The sequence below is a fragment of the Protopterus annectens genome, chromosome 3.part1 (assembly GCF_019279795.1).
Source record: "Protopterus annectens isolate FY-2018-M chromosome 3.part1, PAN1.0, whole genome shotgun sequence".
Taxonomy (NCBI): domain Eukaryota; kingdom Metazoa; phylum Chordata; order Ceratodontiformes; family Protopteridae; genus Protopterus; species Protopterus annectens.
Window position 1 is genome coordinate 968,851,727 of NC_056732.1, and position 21,547 is coordinate 968,873,273.

Sequence of the window (21,547 nt, forward strand, 5' to 3'; positions counted from 1 at the left end):
AACCTATGAATCTATGAACCTATATGAAGAGTATATGCCAATACACTATTACAAATATGTTCTATGGACACAGTCACTAACACAACTGCATTGACTGCAAATATCCATGACAGAATTACACAGACAGCTTTCATTTTGCAAATCTTTATTACATTCCGATGTATTGCCAAAAGGATTCAAGGACTAACATTACCTGCGTGCTATACAGGAAGCATTTAATAGTGCCTTAATGAAACAGCCTGCAATTACCATAGTATTAGTCCACTAAGGGATAGATGTTCATAAAGGGAAAGAACACCCACACACATATAGACATTGTATAAAAGGGGTTCCTACACACCTGCATGTGCTATGTACACCCACCAACATCTACCCTACAACTGAAATAATTACATCAATACATACTGTCATACCATAACCAATTACGCAACTACTGTACAATATCTGCTGAAACCTTAACATACCTGGACACATGGCCCTATGTGAAATAGTTGCTGTTATACAATTGAACAGCTGCTGATGTAACAGGGTTTGTATGAACCAATCCAGTTTCAGAGGGTTGAAAGGTTTGTACACCAGGAAGTTTTACCGAGTACTGATTATTACCACAGTATGATACACAGTAACACCAAACTAAATATGTCTGGTACGCACACTGTAAACCCCCTAACATTATATGCATAGCTAAGCAGCCTTGAGCTGGTCAAACAACCTGGCCAGACTGACACATATGCAGAAGTATTAGGTACAGACAAACCCTGCACAAGTAGCAATCTTTAAAAGTATAACAGCAGTACTCACATTTAGACTAACTCCTCTAGGCATTACACACAATATATTACTGTTCGTCTCCATAAAGCTATTGCAATAGATTCTAAACAAAACTTCCACGCTGTCTTCCTCACAAGTACGGCAAAGGGACAATGCCCAACTGGAGTACTCAATTATTCTCCACTGTAGCCATGGTATTGGCTAAGGCAGTAGCAGCACAGCTGATGTGCCTTTTAATTAGCTACTTTGGAACACCAACTGGCTATCGGGATAGCACATGTTACTGATCTGTATCTATAAAAAGTTGCCTTGTCACACATTTAAACCATCTGTATCTACCTGTAGGACAGTACAAAACACTGAAAGACGAACCAAAAATGAGTATTACACTAGTTAATAACTCCTACGATTACTAAGATGGTATATATAACATGTAGTATGTCTGTGTATGTAGTATCTGTACTGTAAGAAGTACAGTGTAATCAATGCATATAGTGGAAACAACTATCTTGTAGTGATGTATTGTTGAGCAGTAGTAATGCTTATAGTATTCTATGTGTGTACTGCTCTAGGTCACACGGTACACTCCACATACACCACAAGGGATGATATTGGCTTGGAACCCACCAATTCACTTCCAGCCACTGTCAGTGTCAGGATTGGTCCAACAAGTTTGTGCTATAACAGAGGATAGTATATGTCGATATATTGTAACAGTCAACATATGTAAGGGTGTATAAGTAAGATGAACATGTTAAAGGTGGGCTTACCATGCAAATATGGTGTGCATTGTGGGATATTGTGCCAATAACTGTGTAATGTACAGTATTCTAGGCAGATCTGTATTCTATTCTGCATATCGGTTCTGTTATGTTATGCAAACAGTAGATATATCTATTGGCAATTACAATACTTAATGACAGGATACATAGCATTAGTATTCATCTGTCAGGTTAGCAGCATGATAGCAAAGATAATTGGAAGAGCCAGGTAACTATCCATGCACATAACACATGCAATATCCACCTCTCTACTATCGTTTGCAAGCAATAACAGCTGTGCATGTGTACATATTATGCAAATGTGTAGTGACCCTTGTTACAGGGCTGGGCCAAATAGCTATGTGCACACCTACATAGAGTGGATATTGAGAGTACAGACACACTGGTTGAACTACCAGGTTTGTGTAGCCCAACATCTCATTGCCAACCTAACAGCCACCTCCACATACTGTATGTAAGGTAGTGCACAGCACTGGTAATGAAGCAGGTTGTGCATCATCTTTAACTCCAGTGTAACATCTGCAGTAGGAGTGTAAGATGTAGGAGACAGCTGCCCATGTGTAATAACCACATCATAGGTGATGGCTCATACTATCTGATTATATCCTGATCATGTTGATAGTGGCATCAGAGCCTATTGATACATGACTCTGTTTAGGGAGTGGGTGTCTGTGCCCAACAGAGCTCATGGTCCTGGTGGATATGTGAGTATATACCCAGAGAAGGAAACAGACTTGCAGACACTTTCATTATCTGTAATCAACTAACAGGATGTGATGTGTTCCTCAGAGGTGGATTGCTGCTAAAGGTAGCTACAATGTTTCTGTAATAGCCAGTGTTGTCACGTCCATAACACAAATGTTTAAGTGTGAGCATCACTGTCTAAAACATCTTCATAGGCAATACGTAAACTAAATACAGTACTTGGTACTTGTAGTACTGACTGCTCATGCAGTCATGTCCACTAGTCAGCTACTGGTTTTTCCTAATGTCAGCTTTGTGTATGTGGCCATCCTGGGGGAATGTAATCTCTATGCCATGTACACTGCCAGACCCACCTAACACCACACCCCACACATTGTCTGGGATGCAGCTACAGGGGTAAGCTGGAAGGCCGCCCAGTCTACAGCCATGAATGGACTGGACAGTCATGAGGTATAGGTTAACACATGCAGCTCATCAACACAACCAACACATACCCTTACCAGAACACAGTAAGGACACCCACACACACTACTAGAAATCACACACATTCACAGAGGCGTCTAAGTGTCTGGCCAAACAAGTGACTCCCCAAGCAGGAAGAGACAGATACTGAAATACACAAATTGCATGACATAGTTTGCATAATTGTGCCACACCTCTGAACACATGACTGGAAACATGCCCAACACTACTCATTTGTGAATGCAAACTCTAGCACTATGTTACATACCAACCTATACGAGAGCATACATACTGTCAGCTGCCTGTATGCCATGATTAGCCACATACGCATACACTCAGACCATCTTTTGAACTATACACATGGCTCTGCATATTCCATGTTGTTGTGCAGGACCTGTGATGCAGTAGCCTGGACTGCATGGAAACACATGTAGGAACTGTCAGGTCTTGTAGCCCATGCAGGTATGTCCCAAGGCCTGGGTAACATTCTGCCACTGGCCAGAATGATACTGCAGTACAGGGACAAAAGGATTGTATTCCACAATTGTCTAGTGTAGTGGTGCATGCTGCAGGGTATCCAGTATCTTTCATCCTGGGATAACATGGTTGACAGACCATGATGCTTTGCCAGACAGGGCCTGCACCTGTCACCCCTGGGAATCTGGATACAGCTTAGGGCTCATGCTTCCTCTATAGTGCCTTCATAATGCACGGTTCAGGTGAGGGTCCACTGCTGTTACAGGACAGCCAAGCAATAAACTGCGGGTCTCGCTACACGATAATACATGTCAGAAACACTATATGGACACACATATGTCAATCCTTAACATGGAGAACATATCTGTGCAGTGGCTGAGACATGTTTCAATGCTCTGGAGAGCACAACTGCATGACCATGTTATAACACATACCTCACCTCTTGCCCATTATCCTTTATTGGAACACATGGGCCGCAGGTGTGTCCATATTCCTGAAGGATATGTACACCCCCATGCTAATTGCACTTGCATAACTTTAGATGCATTATGCTGAGCAACTACCTTTGTGCCAAAGTGGAATTCAAATTGCACCTTGCGACAGATCACCCAACATGCTGCAGACTTCCCAACTGGCATAATGTGCTGTAATGGGCAAGATTAGGTCTGAGACAGAACCATAATATTGGCCACGTTCAACTATTCCATTATGAACTGGGAAGACTCCTCATGTACCAACACCTGTGCTCAATGCATGTTGGATTCCATTGACCCCACTGACCTGGATCATAGTAGTCACACAAACATGGCTAACAGTATGCTACACATAGTTGTCTCCAATGCCAATGTTATGTTTCCTAAGAGCAGAGTGGTGAGTGCCATGGCACCCATGCAGATGGACAATGCATGTGCAAATGCTGAATCCTACACAAATGAACCTTAAGCAGTTAGACATGTGCAGTGATTGTGCCATTGAAACAGAACCAGGAGTCAATCCAACACAAACAAGTAGGCAAACTGGTGGTACCATGCTTTAAACTGTACCACAGAAGGTACTAACTGTTGTAACAGTGAACACACATGAGTGTAGGTGATCCATGGTCAGCCTGAGTAAGATGCAGATAAACCATAGAAAACCACACAAAGCTACTGTGAAACCAATCAGCCACATATTATGAGGCCAAGCACAGAGCATTCTATAGCTGTGTCATTAATCGTAATGGCAACGACAAGACCTGCTGTGTTGCACAGCACTATGGCATGGGAAGTACTGCACCTACAGAAATAGCACCCATTCATCCAGATAGGGTCTCGGAGAACCTAAACCCACTCCCACTCCCACCCCCCCCCATGCCCAACAGGTACACTTAGTAATATATCCATGTACACTACAGGGCCCCTATACTTATGACTATGCAGGTACAAGCTGCACTCTCTAATGCCATACATACAGCTTTCATGGGACCTGTCAACATCCCAGGGTGTATCCTACACAAATGTAAGAACATTCAGCTATCCACATTCACATCATGTTCAATCATAGCTCCATGTCAGACTGTGTACACACCGAATGGTGCTCAGCAACAGTTATCACACCCCATAAAGGTGGAGACACCATTGATAATGGGACATAGTGCACAACTACCCTGCTGAGTCTGGTCTGTATGGCCATGTACCATGGTCAATGTAATTGATGTACTCAGTACAGATGTAGATGACAGTAGGATTGATTCACACTGCATATCATGACCTTGCCAGGTCGTAGGACACCATCACTCATACTGTTCCAGCTACACTCAGTAAACTAGGTATATATTCCTATGTCACAGAAGTGATTGGCAACTGGACTGCTGGCAGAACCCACACTACAGAAGGTGTCTGATGAATACACGCACATTAAACCAATGCCAGCCACAGTAATACAGGAGTCATTCCTGGTACTCCCCCTCTTTGTTATCTATACTACATAGACTAACACAAAAGGCATCAGCCTATTGATGTCTGCAAATGACTATGAACTAGGAGCGATAGTCGACTCATTGTGTGCTGCGTTCAACATACATAAGGAGCTTAGTGTGTCAGATGTGTGGTGTGTGATGTATGATCACAATCTGACAGCTAAGTATTGCATTGTCATCCCCTATGTTACAAACCCTATACCCATTAACTACCACCTAGGCAGCGGTCAACATAATGGCAACTGTGCGTACGACATGCAGCTAGACAGTACTTCCCTTTGATATTTACATCACCACAAAAGACAGGTAGTTGTATGTGGCACCCCTAATCATGACAGGGTGCCATCCAGGAATATAGAGATAACTGCGCAGCCATACTCAACACCCATGTGACCCATAATAGATCACATATTTCCTATAAGGGTTATTGACCATGTGTAGATGGCCTACACTGCCCTTCACAATCCCTAGCTGAACTATTTAGCATGCGGCCTACCCTGAATAAAGCCATGTCCAACCCAGAGGTGTTGGACATGCTACACTTAACACATCCTGATCCCAAATAAACACATACGTCATGGACATCCACCTTTCTAGTACAAGGATCACAGCATGCCTGACAGATCCCTGTTCCATACACTTAACATACTCTTGCCATACTATGCATCCCTGTCCAGTAAAGCTGCACATCGCTCCTGTCTGTGACATGGTGTGATGACCGCATGCCAAATATATCAGTAACCATGTGTATCAGTTCTGTGGCACTGCTTGAACTGGCCACTGAAACTAACCTGTCTGTTGCCTACAGCTAGGTAACCTGTCTGCCTAGGCTAATAAATGGCCCAGGGCATATAGCCTACTAGATCACTATGACCATACATGCCACAGTTGATATCTAACCCTGCAAATACCATCAGGCTAGCTATTGTCCCATGTGTTACGCATGTGCAACACACGCAATACTTGGCAGGATACTACACAGCTGTACAGTGCCATGTAGATGTATATGGCAAAATACATACATGCTTGAAAGTCTGCAGGGTCACAGGTCATGTTCCTAATGGCTATGTATGACTATATATGTGGCATATACACAACATTAATGTTGATTGCATTAATGTGAACACATCCAAGCATGTGCTGATAGGTAAAGACACCATTACAGGCAAACAGACATGCACACATCAAGTCAACATCCACATGGTGTATGAGCAATGTCATTACATGACACACACATATATGGCAATAACATCACATCACCAGTAGGTGTGAAATGTGTGTGACTTATACATGTCAGTGGTGTTAGTGTCATGTAGATCTACAAAGACGTATTTGTAATCTTCATAAATGTGATACACATGTATATTCAGCTGTACTGTTGTATGTTTCTGTGAGTTACTCTCACCTGTCTCCATCGTTATGTCTTCCAGGTATGCCACATAGCAGACTGCCACAGTACAGCCACTTGGAGGATGAGGTCCTCATCCCATACCTGCACGACAACTACATGACGCTCTTCAGCCATGTGCCACAGGATGCACAGCAGCAGGATACCCTGTGGGAGGAACTCTGCAGGAGGGTAAATGATGTTGGTGGTCACAATCGCACCTATCAGCAGGTGCGCTGACACTGCACTGACCTGATAAGACAGGCAAAACAGCATGCTAATGCTAGTTCCAGGGAACAAGGTGCAACAGGTGGGGGGGCACTCACCCAGCCCCCAATCACACATACCAAGGAGCTACTGGCCAACCTGGGGACACCTGCAGACCTCCATCCACAAGCTTTAGCTGGTATTATGGAGGTGGGTGTCTCTCAACCACTGAGCCTGGAGTTGCCTGGTATGTCACTACTGCACATAAAACACAGCCATATATCACATAGTTACATGTGTTACTGTGCAATATGTTATGTAACATCATATGTAAGGCATGTATGCACACATGCCACATACTATAGTCTGCTACTCTATGTATGCACAGATGTGCATACTCCATAGTATAGTGTATTGTACTGGCTTATATGCTAACATAGACATTGCACTCTTTAGCTACCACACAGGTGTGGATAATGATCTTACTGCTGTGACACTCCTGTTTAGGTACCTCTGGCATTTTGCAGTGACAGCAGCCTGTGTCAGGCGAGATTGTTATTATTTACCAGGCTTGATAACGCATGGAACATATTAAATACATGCTATCTGCCATAACACACGTACACATAATGTATGGTGGTCCTGGTAATGGACTCTGGTCAGACCTGCAATGCATCACATTGTTTACCTATGTGAAACAATCGAAGACTATATGAAACAACTACACTAAACCTTCCAAACTGTCATTGCCAGTTGTGTGGACAACAGTGAATACAATGGTGGAGGTGTGTTCCATTGTAGGGACAGGTACTACATAGAAGCATTACACATGTTGGAAATACGAACAGTACTGTACAGAGAGCATATGTGTGCACACACACTAAATGTGTTGGAACTGGAGTATGCCCGGCCCACAGGATACACCCTTATGGAGTATACCCTTGCTATGAATGTCACACAATGTCATGTGCTATCAGACATGTCCACTGCTCAACTATCCTGCAAAACATGTCTCACATCCCATACATACCACCCTTTGTCTGCATAACCCTGTCCTCAGTCGAGCATATGACATCTATGGGTGTATGTCATATGGGATAACACTGACATGTGAAATAAGATGGCCATCACAGCCATTGAACTGAACATGTGTACACATGGCCATGGAGGATGGCCAGAGACATGAAGAAAAACACACAGTAGATGTGATGTACATGTGTGTACACCCTGTTATGCATTGGCTTGACACAATACAACTATGGCCTTTGTGTAATGGTGATATTGCAGATGTGAAACACTAAACATCATACAGGCCTGTGCACAGCTTGTGGTGGAATAATATGAAACCACCACATAACATGTCTTGAACATCTGGATTGTGTCACGACATGGAAGCATTCACCTATACATTATCCAAATACATACATGTGTTGCACAACATACACATACAACCACATCAAGCCATTGATACAGTACATTTACCTTGCTGGTGTCAGACATCACTGTCATGCCTGCTCCTCATGTGTGTGAGGTACACAGATGGCATGTGGGACATAGAGTACTTGTAAGTTAGCCATGTGTGGGCATAGTTGCCAGGTATCAGTAATATGGTTGCAGATGTGCAGGGGTGTCATCCGTATACCCTTCTGTGACCTGTGTCACACATTCCACATTAGGGTTTATTGTGTATACACTGCAGTGACGTGGGTCACATTCCACATTAGATATGTATTGTATGTGAACATAGTCATGGCTATGAACTGTGTCAGTAGCTCACACTGTATAGCAATTGTGAAGCCACATGATGCCCTGCAATGGCTATGCACATCAGTTCAACATGCAGTATGCCCCTGCATATTTGAAGAGTGGACAGACAACATTGCATCAGCTGAAGGCCCATGTTAGTATAACACGTCCCAGCCTTGGGACACCATTACTGTACTGTAGATTGGAAAGGACATCATTGTGTTAGACATGTATGCATGTCATTCAACATGTCAGCAGAAGACATGTCATACTACATGTGATTGGCAAGGTCATATGCCACACAGCAGGCCGGTGTACTGTAAACCTGTGCTGGTCTGTGGCACCATTGCAAAGTAGGGACAGCCATGTCAAACATGTGTGTACAGCCACATGCACAGTGTCTACACTCAGCTCAGGGATAGGCGGAATAATGTTGAACAGACATGCACTGCTTTGGGGGAGATATGCAAGTTAGGGCTCAGGCAAACATAGTATGCAGTCGACATACCCTACTGCTCATGTCCTCACAGGTATGGGCGGTGGCCAACATAAAGCATCAATAGCAGATGTACAAAGGTCAACAATGGTCTGTTAACATGTGGTGTATGTTGCACACACCATGGCAGTGCAGTGCAATGGTGCAAAGTGCATGCACTGTGTTGCAGGTATGGGGCATAGGCTACTAACACAAATGGTGCAATACAGGTATGTATGCTAACCACCACTATAATTATGTAAGGTGCATGCCGCCTGCTATAACACATGCATGCTGTTGTGTGCAACTCAGGGATGTATGATGACTACCACTATAATTGCTTAAGCTGAAACAATAATTATCTAAGCTGAATACCACCGTCCATATCACCTGCATGTAGCGTGGGTGTCTGTGTGTGTCTATGTGTGTCTTTGTGTCTCTGTATGTCTGTCTGTGTGTCTCTGTCTGTCTGTCTTCCTGTCTTTCTGTCTGTGTATGTGTTTGTCTGTGTTTGTGTCTGTGTATCTCTGTCTGTGTGTGTCTGTGTATGTCTCTGTCTGTGTGTCTGTGTGTGTCTTTGTCTGTGTGTCTGTGTGTGTGTATCTGTCTGTCTGTGTGTCTGGTATAACTTGTAATGTACAGTTCTTGTCTTCCCATCACAGGTGTTGATGTAGGTGCATTGCCCTCCTGTGGTCCACCTGATGTTAGTGTCCCCACAAACTCTAGCAGTGATGATGATAGTATGATTGAGGTACAGACAGGGTTGTCAAGGGCTGAATCTGTGCCATTGGTTGCCATTCCACCTGTCTCCCCCTCATCCTCGCACACAGTTCCCTGGCCAGCATATACCCCATTACCACCATCCATAGAGGAAGGACTGTTGCTGGATGGTAGCATGGAACAGGGAAGTGTGATGACTATGGAAGGTGTGCCTGCACACCATGATCCCAGTCAACAGACTGGTGATGTCCCACACAGGCATGTGTCCAGCACTGCTCGTAGGAGGACCACTGGCCAACATATCCCTGTGAGACCAAACACATCAGCTGGAGTCACCAGATGCATGTATTTTGTGCTGTAATGGAGGCACAGGCACATGCTGAATGGCACAGCAGAGATGGTCTGAGGCTTCAGAGGGCTGCTGTCCATTCATTAACTGACAACATCCAGGCACTTGCAAATGCTCACCATCATCTTGCAGATGTTTTGGATAGACGATTGGGTGACATGGTGAGAGTCCTTGACCATGGCATGTCAATCCTCAAGAGTGGAATGCCTGTACTGAAACATCTGGTGGGAGTAAGGCATCAGGCACGTGGATGTAAGACAGCTATATCCCCTGTTGAAGGTCTACGTGAACATGCTACTGCACATGCCTGCTCCCATAGTTGTGGTAGCAGCAGCAGTGCTGCTGGTGCTGTGCAGTCCACACCAGGACATGGCAGTCCACTTGCATATGGTCCTGGATGGTCCCAACAGGGATACAATTCCAGTGGACATGTGTCATCAGACGGTACCCAATCTGGACCTCTGCCTGGTAGTGCCCGTGCAACCCCTGGAAGGCACAGGTCATGTGGCCGTGGCTGGACATCGTGAACTGTGACACCTGCCTTGTACAGTCTGCAGCTGTTAATATTACCCCTGTGTAGGCCAGCCGCATGCCAGACCTGTGTGCATGCATACACACACACACTGGAAACAAATGTAGGGCACCTCAATCCACTAATGCCCAATGATATCACAGGCCCTAACACACACGCATGATGTCATCCAGTGGCACAGCCTAGGTCTCTGGCAAACATTCTCACCCTGTGCATATTATGATGCATGTGCCACATCCCTGTCATCCACACCATCGGTGTAGGGACATGTTGATATGGTCTGATGCACAGGGCGAATATACTAGGTAGACAATTGTAGATTAATATTGTTGAGTAGTGTTGACAGGCAGCAGAAATACCATGTATTGCAGTTTTAGAATGCATTTTGTACGTTTGACAGCATGTATCATGTGTAACGACACTAACAGCATGTTGATCTTGATGTTCTGCCTTCCTTTTTCAGGTGTAGTTGCATGTGCCGGGGGATGTTGGTGTTTGCGGGAGTCTCATATGTACATGTTGACTACCCACAGGTCAGTATGACAATACCTGCATGCACTTTGTAGCTTCCTCATCAAAGTTGTATTCTCCCATGTTTCAATTATGCTTACTGTTCTAATGATCCAAAAGCATGATAGCTGTGTAGTAAGCTACTGTGTTCAGAGCCGTCACATCCATAGTGGGTGACATCACAGGTATAGTTACCTGGAGCGCGGAGTGGGTAAAAGAGTGGTATGCTAGATGACAAGGGCAAAGGCCAGTGGAAACAGTGGCTTCTCATTTGGAAGCAGTAATACCCACTGCCATGACAGCATGCAAACACAGACACACGCACGCACGCACTCAGAGATTCCAGACACAGTAACACACACTCTGACACACACACACACACACACACACACACACACACACACACACACACACACACACACACACACACACAGTTGCCAATGTTCAGATGAGAACCCCTGCCTATGTGCATATCATCAGTATAGTACTACGCAATTACAAGATGCGCCACAGAGATTACACATGTACAGGTAGTTGGAATGGCCTAAGATCGAGGACATTGACAGGGATACTACAGTGCAGTGAGTTAATGTGGAGAAGGGTCCATCAGTAGGCTATGTAACAATAGGTCACACCCCAGGGCGTACAAGTTAACAGGCAGTTAGTATGCCTGTCTACAATTGATGATATCAACAATGATGCTAGACTGCTTTGAGTGGATGGGGGGAAAGGCATTAACATTTCACTATGGTAAAATTCAGCCTCACTCCAGGAACCGGACAGCCACACACACACACACACACACACACACACACACACACACACACACACACACACACACACACACACACACCGGCATTCACAAAGATATACACCTATGTCACACACATAGAGACACTTTACATGTGTGAGGTTTAACCACCTGCCTATGCCTTTCTTTCTACACTTCACTCTGTACTGGTGTCAACAACAGTGTTCAGGAGAGTGATAACATGTGGGATGTATTCCTAACCATATGTGACATATATGGACACACACCCACATATGCCAGTACTGTGAATCAAACACCTGCCTATCTCAAGATAGGTACTACAGCAGTACAGCACTATCACATCTAGTACAATGCTTACTGACTCTTTCCTTTGACAACTGTGCTGATATATGTACAATATATGCACAGGAGAGGTATTACTGTTAGAGGTGTCATGGGGTTTGCCTTCGGTGTCACCCTTACAGCATTTTACATTGTCTGTCTTCCACTTCAATTAACAAAACCTGACCTTAGCAGGTACACAGGTTATTGTAGGACTGGTTGTAAGACACCAGTGAGCTGTCCTCAGTAAGCATTCATCTGCAAAGACGCCCCACCACTTAGTAGTCATGTACAAACATCTGTCCATACCTCATGTACGGCTTACTGTACTTAGAGCATATCACCATATACAGTTGGCAATGTTGAGGCTGTATTGCAACAGCATGATGTACTAAGACAACAGTTACCTTCAGACACTGCACATACATGGAATCTACACAAACAGCAATACATGTACACATATGCGGTCTACTACAGTACGTGTACTAGCAGGTCAAGAGGATACAGTCTACACCATCCCCATGCCATGTGTGAAACATAGCCGAGCATTACACCATAATGGATGTTGTATTCATGTACTGGTAGGACACCACCACTTTCACTGAGTAGCCAAGTGTACATATATTACAACAGCACATATCAGCATGACACACACAGCATTATTTCATGTCATGTTCCTACAAACTGCAACTTGACAGTGCCATGGTGAAGCCAGGGTGCTGTAATGGTCAACAGTGAGCACATCATATTTGCCACACACACACCTCATGTGTACTGGAATAGTTCCAGCAATGTGCTCTGTTAGAGCTAGGCAGTACACTCATTCAAGCATGTACGAGGTCTGTGGCTTGTAAACATGTCACCCCAATATGTACTGGCTATTGTGCTACTAAGGCTAATGTCCAGACAGCACACAGCATACATGGCTTATAATTGTTGACATGGGGTATATGTAGGCGCTGTGGCCACACATAGCTGTACATGTTCATAGGTTCATAGGTTCATAGGTTGGTACAAGGCTATCAGCCCGAGGTCCTATACAAGCCTAGCCATAACAATTCCCTGGCTATTTCTTCCCACACTATTTACTTCCCTGGACCCCTGTCTAGCAGGGTGACTGACATGATCCCCGGAGTGAATTTTCTTTCTCCCATCCAATCATCAAGGTTCCTTTTGAAGAGGGCCAAAGAGGCACTCTGCTTGACATGTATGAGCAATCTATTCCAGAGTCTGGGGAGTCTCTTGGTCAGGAACCTATCCCTCCAGCATGTTTTGTTTATTGTGATGACAAGGTTTAGATCCCTGGAGCGTGTGGCTCTGAGGGATTGGGATTTCTTTAAGTGTAGCATGTCCAACAGTTCTGGGTTTGACATGGCTTTGTATGTTAAGCAGAGATCACCTCTGAGTAGACGATATGCAACAGAGTATAGCTGGAGTTTTTTAAGGTGGTCAGTGTAGGGCATCTGCTTTAGGCCTGTAATTCTTTTAGTGAGGTATTTCTGTGGCCTTTCCAGTTGTTGCAGATGTCTTGAGAGGTACATACCAAACGGGGCATTGTATTCTATAATGGGTCTAATGAGGGATGAGTACAGTGGGACAATGACCTCCTTTTTTCTGGATGAAAAGCCCTTAGTGATGAGGTGTGCCACATAGAGGGATTTCCTGACTATTGTGGCGATGTGGTTATCGAAGGTGAGACCACTGTCCACCTGTGTCCCTAAATCTCTTATCACACGTTCGGTGTTTAGTGTACTGCCACCTATATGGTAATTCACGGGTACATGTTTTTTCCCAAAGGGGATAACTATACATTTCTTGGCATTGAGCTTGAACCCATGGCTCTGGCACCAAGCATCTGTTTCTGTAAGGCCCTTTTGTAGAGTATCCACATCATTTGGGGATTCAATAATGGCTCCCAGTTTGTAGTCAGAGTCCCTTAGTGTTGGCCTGTACTTCAGAGAAGTAGATGCCAAACAAGAGCTGTCCCAGGACTGAACCCTGAGGTACTCCACTTGTCACTTGTCTGGAGCTGGATTTGGAGTCGGCTACTTTTACAGTGTGTGTTCTATCAGTAAGCCAGTCAGCAACCCATTGGGTGACGTAGGGATTAATGCCCAGCTTAGTAAGTTTATCTATGATTCCAGAGTGGGGGATGGTGTCAAAGGCCTTGGCGTGGTCTATATAGGCTGTGTGGACCACCTTACCCTTGTCCATGGCTCTGTAGACTGATTCAAAGAAGTCAATCAGGTTCAGGAAACAAGATCGGCCCTTCACGAACCCAAACTGGGTAGGGTCCAGTGTTTGAAGGTTGCCAATGTCTTTGTTTATAAGTTCCATGATAATACGGTCCGTGGCCTTGCAAATAAGGCTCATCAGACTGATGGGATGGTAGTTTCTGGGATCCAAGATGGATCTCCCCTTGTAGAGTCGGATAACTGTAGCTCTGTGCCACTCAGTGGGCATGAAACCTGAGGTGAGGCTATGATTAAACATGACATTTAGGTGAGGTGCCAGTTCATATTGTAGTTCATGTAGTACACAGCCCGGGATGTCATCTGGTCCCATGGATGCTGTATTCTTAGCTTTGGAGAGTGCGTTTTTTACCTGTGTGGCTGTTATTACCAGAATTTGGCAATCTTCTGGTATTGAGATGGGCCATTTTGGGGGTGAGAGGGGGATAAAGTTGGCACTGAATCGATCTGCCAGGATATTGGCAATATCCTTGGCATCAGTATATTTAATGCCATTCTGTTTTAGCTCAGAGCAGATCTGAGCATTGCCATTTAGATTCTTGACATAATTATAGAATGCCTTGTGGTTTTCTTTGGAATCTTTGGCAATTTTATTTTCGTGACTAGCTTTGGAGGATTTTATGAGGGATCTCTGTTTCTAACTGAGGCTGGTAAGGGAGTTTTTTGCATCCTGGGATTTTCCTCTTTTCTGCAACAGTTTCTTCCTTTTGTTGTAAAGTTTGTTTATGGCAGGAGACCACCAGATTGGCTTCCTTTTTTTTGGATGAGAGCATCTTGGTTCTATTTGGGATGGCGCGATTCATGCATGAGTGGATGTGCTCGTACAGTGCCTAAGTGTAGGATTCAGCAGTTGAACTTTCAGTTTCCGTCTGCATAGGTGTCATGAAGTTTGTCACTTCTGACTTGAGTAGCATGAAGTTGACTTTGGAGAAGTTTGTTATGGAGGTTTCCTTACTGCGGGGTGGGGGTGGGATGTCGATGTTAAGGGTGATTAGCTTAGGGTCAGACCTGACTAAAGAGGGGGTGACCATAGGTGTGGAGTAACAATTTCTCATGTTGGTAATGACCAGGTCTAGAATATTGGAGCCCCTGATGGGACTATGGATTAGTTGATCCAGGGCGTTGGAATTTATGAATTCCAAGAACTGTTGGGCAAAGGTGTTGGTACATGAGTAGTTTTGCCAGTTAATGGCAGGGTAGTTAAAATCACCCAGTATTAAGGTGCTTGGTTCTATCTTAATATTTTCCAGTATGTTTAGAATGGTGTAGTGAGAATTTTGGGGTATGGTGGGATATCTGTAGCAAGCTACAATTTCGATTGCTGTCTTACCTAGTGTTAGTTGCACCTGGAGAATTTCAGACGCATTGTGTTGGGCAACTAGACTGGTGGTGTGACTATCCTTGGTGAATATTGACACTCCTCCACCTTTAGTGTTTTGGTCCTGGTTTGGTGGCCAAAAAGTGTGGTAAGAGTTGTAGCCTGGTATTGCAGGGGTGCTCTCTGAAGCCTTCAACCAGGTCTCAGTTACTGCACAGATATCAATGTTCTTCATTTTTTGGAGTGCCTCGAGAGAGTGCATTTTGAGGTTTAGACTTCTAGCATTGAGTAGCATTACCTTCAGATTTTGCATGCTTGTACCTGTTATGGTGGTGGTTTTGTCCTTTGAACTTTGCCTAAAAAAGGCATTATAGGGGTGTCAAGCGCCTTAGCCAGTAACCTGAATCTCAGGGGCGACAGGTGCAGACCATCTCTGGCAAAGCATCGTGGTCTGTCAATCATGTCGTCTCAGGCAGACAGACACTGGATCCACTTTGAATGACACCAGAAGCTTAGTCAATTGTGGAAGTCAATCATTTTGTCCTTATATTATGGTATCATTCTGGGCAAAGGCAGGACGCTACTCAGGTCTAGGTTCATACCTGCCTGGGCCACATGATCCAAGAGCTCTTCCATGTCTCTTTTCATGTAGTCCAGGGAGGTACATCTCAAGTTATTCACTCCAACATGGAAAATGACAGAGTCATATTTGTACTTGTTCTGGAGTGACTTGAGTGCATGCATTATGTAGCAGATCCTGACAACCGACAGGCAGCTGACTGTAATTTTCTCCTTGTTCAACCTTGTGAGTGGGACGTCAGTGTGCCGGACTATAGAGTCACTTATGACTAAAGTGTTAGGTACGTTGTCTTGCCTTAGGGGCTGTTGCTGGGTGGTACACTGGTGTTGTGAACTATGTGACACTTTGGTTGTGATTGGTGTTTGTTTGCGTTTCAGCTTCAGAGGTCCTTGTTGCTTGGGCAGGTTACAGTTAAGGGCCTCTGCATATGTGGATTTAGTGTTGCTATATGTGGGTGTTGGTGGTGTGGGTTTAGAAGGGCTATGTGTTGTTTGAGTTGTAGTGTGGGTGTTAACCTTCTTCTCTTGACTGTCTAGCACAATCTTGTGTTGAGAGAGATTTGCTTCCATTTTGGCTATGTAAGTGCATCTCTCACAGGTTGTAGTGTTGGGTGGTAGAAGGAGAGGTCTGTCTGTGTACATGAGGCAATTGCTGCATTGGCCCAGTATGCCCAGATTCACCAGTGGACAGGAGAAATCACCAGAAGCTGACCCTTGGACATGCCTGGTTTGTTTTGTTTTTTTTTTTTTGTAAAGTACAGGAGCTGTTTTCCCTCACCTTAGCAAGGTACTTTGCAATTATAGTCTGTTTAGTGCCTACTATTAATTTATCCTTATTAACAAGGAGAGTTGAATGCTTGTATGACTTTAAGGCTTCCTAGTGATTTCCAGCAGGTATTAGAGCAAGTACTAGTCACAGGGATGCTTAAAGGTAAGATGAAAAAAATGCAGACTGCAGTGTGCACTAGAGAAGTTAATGTGAAAGTAGGTAACATATGTTTTACCTGTTTAAAAAGTTAAGGTTTACTGGAGAGTTACTATTTTTAAAACAGCAAGATGGATTGAAAGGGGTGGTCACTTTTGTATTCTGGTACTATGGAATACAGTAGGATGGCCAATACATTTAAATAGTTGAAGGGGAGGGATTTCAAAAATTATGATTTTGTGATTACTCACACAAGCCAGTAAAAGTAGAGAGGAAATGAGATATATGGTCAGATTAAAATAAGAGGCAGGCAACTAGAAAGACAGTGGAATTTAACAAGACAACTGTAACTGGGCGGGAAAACATTTCTGCCTGACTCAGAACAGACAGAGCTGTGGTCTCTTTTGAAGTTTTAATATGCTGTTAAAGCAGAATACAAGTAAAACACAAGGTAAAGAAAACAAACCACAGTATTCAAAATATAAAAAGGCAGTAAAGTAATACAAAATGCAAAGAATAAAAGCAAACTAACCTTTCCTTCACAGCAAAGTGTAGCAGAGTCTGGATGAGCCTTTCTGGTATGATATGTCATGAACATATCACCTGTGACTACTCAGGAACATACAGTGCAGAGCTGGATTTCCCTGAGTCTGTCAATTCAAGCCTTGTGTAGGTCCTATGGTCCTGTTATTTGGGTATGTTTGTAGGCATTGCATTAGGTGGACATGTCTAAAGACATACATGCCACATGGGGTGTTGTATGGTATGATAGCTGTCATGGGTGACCAGTAGAGAGGGGATATTACCTCTGTCAACATAGATATCTAACCTTATGTACTGTTAGCATGCTATCTGCCATGTGCATGTGTGTAATGACTGTAGCCACCTGTATGTAAAAAGGTAAGTGAAAGCTATGGTAGTGTAATATATGTTGCATGAGTGTGGGATGCAGTTATCCAGGGCAGGTACGGATAGGTCATATCCAACCATGAGGGTGTTGTTTACTGGTGTACAGCAACAGTCAACCGTGTTAATGCTGACAACATCCGAGGGACCCTGGTATGTGTACAACTGAGCAGGTTACAAACAGTGGTATTATTACATTGCATAACACATTATGCGGCTGTGTCTGTACATGGGTACATTGCACAGTTGATGTAGGCCTAGGTACAGTCCACCAATCGAGGTTTATCTGGTGGTCTACCATACTATGTCATACCACATATGGATGTGTGTTGGCAGTCTGGGAAGAAGATGGTGGATGTATATGAGGATACAACCTCGAATGCAGCATTTGCCTCTGTCACCTGTACCTGACTCATCTGTGATGTGTTATGTCGGAGTAGTGGTCTTTACATGTGAGTAGCCTTTATGAATATGTGTACACCACCACCTGGTATGGCTCATACCACTGTTATGGCCCACATGTCTGGATCTGAATTATATGGTGGTAGTGCAATTATGCACTACAGAGCCTTTAGCCAGGTGTTCCTCACTGCACAGATGTCGGTATTCCCCACTGTAGGTTTTACATTGAGCAAATGGATTACTAAAGCCACACATCTAGCATGGGTTAGCATAAGCATCCAATGCAATTGTCATGTAGGTGTCAGGGTGTTACTTCTGTGTGTAGGACATTTGCCTTGGAATGCGGCTATATGGGTAAATGCGACCTAGGTATTATCCACACACACACGTGTAACATGGATGCATTTGCTCTGTGTTGAAGACTCGTTGTTCGGTCATGACAGCCCGGAATGACAGGCACTGGACAACCTCACAATAACAGCAGGACATTGACTCATTGTTTTGGGTCTAGCAGTTGCCACCCATACCATGACATCACTGTACGTGGCATTAATGTGCTTGGTAGCAAATGCCCCATGTAAGGTGACGGACAGTGGTAGAACTTGTGTAGAAGACCAATGTGAGATATACTTAGGGTAGCAGTCCTGCTAATAATGACAACTACTACCACAGCCGGGAGAGGTCATCTTGTCACCTGCACGTCAGTACCATTACACAAGGTGGCTCACACATTATGCTTGCACATTCCACTGTTCCACGTATAATACCACTGTCCACAACCTGCTATCAATGCATCCCTTTCAGGGCAGCAAGGTATATGACACATGCTGTAGGTAGCATCTGCCTGTGCGACCCAGGTAACCTACTGTCTGTCATGTCCATACATGCATGAATGTGTATATGTAACATATATATGTCAGTACCTCATGTACATGTGTGCATGTGTATCACACAACACAGACACAGTTATATAATTTACAGGCCACATACAGGTATCAGGTAGTAAACCAGTATGATGTGCATATATACTGACAGGTAAGATGTACCTAACTGTAAACCTGTGTGTTTACAATAGGAGTCCACTACAACGTGTTCTCTACATGTAAGTGTTTGAGCATGCACACTGTGGCCTTCAGTGGTTAGAATCAGAGTGCATCCCAAACAGCCCTGTGCTACTAAGTGTATAAGTGTACCCACTGCCACCTTGTATAATTTGAGTCAGTGCATCCAACAAGCCCTTTGTTACTATGTTTATGAGCATGCCCAGTATAAACTTGTGTAGTTGTAGTCATAGTGCATCCCAAACAGCCCTTTGCTACTAAGTGTATGAGCATGCCACTGTAACCCTGTATAGTGATAGTAGTTGCCCATTCCGCAGATGGCCATACTCCAGTTCAGGTTCCTGTTGTGCTACAACTATATCTCTCAGGCCTACCTGCGGATGGTGTGTCTTGTTTGTGCATACAGGTTGTAATGGACACCTACTTTAAACACACAGGTCTACAGCTATGTACGTCATGACTGTTAGTCTCCCTGTTGTTGTCCTCAATTGTAGAAGGGCAGTCTGACTGCTTTGGGGTGTGTAATCTCTGTGGCATGTCTCGTAACTGCATGGTACTGTAATAGTGATCCTTAGATAGGCAGGAGTTCTGATCCCACCACTAGCAACTGTGTGTGTGCGTGTTTGTGTGTGTCAACAAATGGCTGAGTGTGTTTGTGTGTGTCTCAGCAAATGCCTCAGTGTGTGTGTCAGCATATGCTGAGTGTGGTTTTGTGTCTGTATTTGTGTCTGCATCCTGTTAAGAGCGTGGGTTTTGCTGCATTCCAAAGAGATACCTCCTTTTGCACTGGCCTTTATCCTTGTCAACCACTCTCTTCCCCCCTCCCCACTGCAAGTAATCAGTCTTGTGATGTCACCAAGCTCAGATGTGGAATGAGTAAGTGTAATTGTATGTGTTCTGTAGCACATACCCCAACTGCATACCACTGTACTCATTACCTTTACATAGGCAAGACGTGTATGCATAATACTGGCAAGTGTATGCGTGTTTATGTATGTGACTACCCTGTACCCAGGCATACACATGTGTAATGTCTTTTAGCATGCCATGGTAGCCATCTTTGGTGACCAGTGTCTACAAAGTATTACATAGTTAGGAATGGTAAAGAATACACAGTCAAGCATGACTACAGTTGGGTATGTTATTTCTCTGTGCCACTGTCGAGCAGTGACACAGAAGTGGTCGCTGGGGTGTAGGTCCATACCCATCATTCTCCCACCCTAACTCCACAATCACCAGGGTAGATTACATTCCCCACCCCAAACTCCACATGCACAACAACCACCCCTTCTCTGGTCAACTGCTTATGATTTAAATGTTATAACACAAAAGATGCCTCTGTTTTGTGTACATGTGAGTTCCTTTGGAACCCTTCTTTGTCACAAAGGGCATTCAGACATGTGTGTGTGTGTGTGTGTGTGCGTGTGTGTGTGTGTGTGTGTGTGTATACATATATATATATATATATATATATATATATATATATATATATATATATATATATATATATATATATATATATATAGTTATGGCTATGGCTGCGTATATGCCTATATATCTATATCTATATATATATATATATATATATATATATATATATATATATATATATATATGTGTGTGTGTGTGTGTGTGTGTGTGTGTGTACACCAAAGCAGACACCCAAACAACTGCTACCTCATGACACTCCACAAGCAACACATAAACCACAAAATCAGTGTGCAAAGCAGTCACAGCCCTTAAGGCCAAATACAACACCAAACATACTTGTCATAGGTGACTCCATAGTCAGACACACTGACGTCCCACTCACCAGGCTGAACAAGGAGAGGGTCACAGTAAGCTGCCTATCGGGCGCTAGAATCCGCCACATAACACAAGCACTCAGGTCACTCCACGGCAAGTACAAATATGACACAGTCATTGTCCAT